Source organism: Aplysia californica, unplaced genomic scaffold (genome assembly GCF_000002075.1).
Source record: "Aplysia californica isolate F4 #8 unplaced genomic scaffold, AplCal3.0 scaffold00257, whole genome shotgun sequence".
In the NCBI taxonomy this organism is placed as follows: domain Eukaryota; kingdom Metazoa; phylum Mollusca; class Gastropoda; order Aplysiida; family Aplysiidae; genus Aplysia; species Aplysia californica.
Genome location: NW_004797527.1, coordinates 351170 through 353461, shown reverse-complemented (window position 1 = coordinate 353461; position 2292 = coordinate 351170). Strand labels below are relative to the sequence as shown.

The following is a 2292-nucleotide window of genomic DNA, read 5'->3' as shown; positions in this document are numbered from 1 at the left end:
TGTGTGTGCGTGTGTGTGTGTATGTGTGTTTGTCGTGTAAATGTGTGTTTTTTTAGTTTATATGTATATGTATATATATTATGTATATTATATATATACATACTATTATATATACATATAAATATATACATATATATTATAAATATTATATATAAACACACATACACACACACACATACACTCACTCACAAATATGTGTTTTATATGCGAGTGTTTTCTTAGACGTTTGGGGAGGCACACACACACATACACACACACACACATATATATATATATATATATATATATATATATATATATATATATATATATATATTATTATATATCAGGTGACCTCAGAAAAACTTTACCCTCGGAGACACCCATAAAAACGGTTCAAATAGAGATAGAAACACAAGATTTCACAGACGTACTTGGTTAGCATCCAGACTGATTGTGTGGAATTTAGAAAAATAAAATTAAAGTTTAAAGGATGTTTGAGCAGATGCTCATTGACGTGACGTCCTGGTCGGGCGATACACACTGTTCAGCGCTTGACCAAAATATTAAAATTTGTCTTCGACATTTTCTATTTGCTAAGTGTTTGATGTACCTGGATCTTGTACGTTCTAAACGTCAGATCGCACTCCGACAAGCGCCCAACAGAATATTTAACAATAGTTAGTTCAAACATATTCAAAGACGACGAACTGACTTTTATGTTCTTCGCTCACAGACTCCATCCCCATTGTCGCATTTTCAGAGTGCGCATTTGCACCGGTTTCCCATTATGATGAGGGGCCCTAGTTTTTTTTTAAAATCTCTTTTTATAGTTTTCAACAAAGCCATATGACTTAACAATAGCCACCCACTTAATGTTACTTTACTTGGTGTTTTCTTAACGGTCTCTGGTGTTAATTCAAAAGTGGTTACAGAAGAGATTCCGTGTCTTCATGGGGAACTTTGTTCCGATTTAATTATGTTTCAACCATAACAGTATGTTGTTCAACAGTGAACTGTATTTTCAGAGTAGCCATAGCTGCTTCCAAGGTACTGTTGCTTTTGTTACGTGTTTCTCCTTCCGGATGGTTCAGCTTGTTTCTTGTCAATTTTTGTATGAATTGTGCACTTTGGTGGAGAGCGATAGGCTTTCCTGCGAGTAAAGGTTGTTTGGGGGTTAGTATGTTTACATATATATAATTAAATATAAAAAATTACATAAGAATAAGTGTTTGGGTGTCCGTAGGGATGGGTGCGTAACTGTGCTGGAGTGCATTGTGTTTAAATATTTATGCGTATGTGTGTGTATGTGTGTGTGCTTGCGCGTCTGTGTATGTATCTGTGTGTTTGTGTGTGTGTGTGTGTGTGTGTGTGTGTGTGTGTGTGTGTGTGTGTGTGTGTGTGTGTGTATGTGTATGTGTGTGTGAGTGTGTGCATGCCTACGTGTGTGAGAGAGAGAGAAAGAGAGAGAGAGAGAGAGAGAGAGAGAGAAAGAGAGAGAGAGAGAGAGAGAGAGAGAGAGAGAGAGAGAGAGAGAGAGAGAGAGAGAGAGAGAGAGGGGGGGGGGGGAATGGGAATCATGTTTGTGGGTAAGACTAAGAATTATGTCAAAAGAATAATTGCATTATTTTCTGAAAGTCGTAATTAGGTGATGGTTTTTAGTTTAGTAGAGGTTTTACGGCGCTCGCAGCTGCATAAGGTCATATGAGCGCATATGTGATGGAGCTGTGAGATATTTATAGAATTCATGAAAGATTCTTTTTAACAAGTTTATATAAAAAGTATCGAAATACATTATCATTATTAGCTACAAAATTCGGGGTACCACCTGTATGTTATATACACAAAATAACCCCCCCCCCAACCCCCCCAACAAAAACAACAAAAACCAAACTAACAAACAAAACAACCCCAACCCTAAAAACAACCTGCAGGGAAAAGAAACGTCTGTCTGACAGTTTGGACTGAGGTACACACATCACCCTCTCCAGCGTGACAAATGTGCTTGTCCTGAGTCCTGAGGTTCGGCTTATGATTCAACGTTACACATCTTGTTTGTTTGGAATGTGTTTAACAGGCCCTTTCGACCCCAGTTAGTAGGCCATTGGAAAGTGTATGGTAACACTGCGTGGTTGAAGAAAACCTTTGTGTTTGGGTTCTACGTCAGATCACCGGATGATAAATTGACTGGAGAGAAAGTAGAGCAGAAAATATGGGTATTGGAAAAATCGCCGGTATGTCGGTTGGGGGGGGGGGGTTTTGGGGGGGGGGGGGGGGTAAGCTTATAAGTGGCCAACACATCTAGCGCTTGTA

At 38.7% G+C, this 2292-nt stretch overlaps 1 protein-coding gene across 2 annotated transcripts in view; it reads left to right on the top strand.

The window, feature by feature from the left end:
* The window catches only part of LOC101852328 (ferritin light chain, oocyte isoform), an 18821-nt gene that overhangs the window by 836 nt on the left and 15693 nt on the right, over positions 1–2292 (top strand). The window lies entirely within an intron of this gene.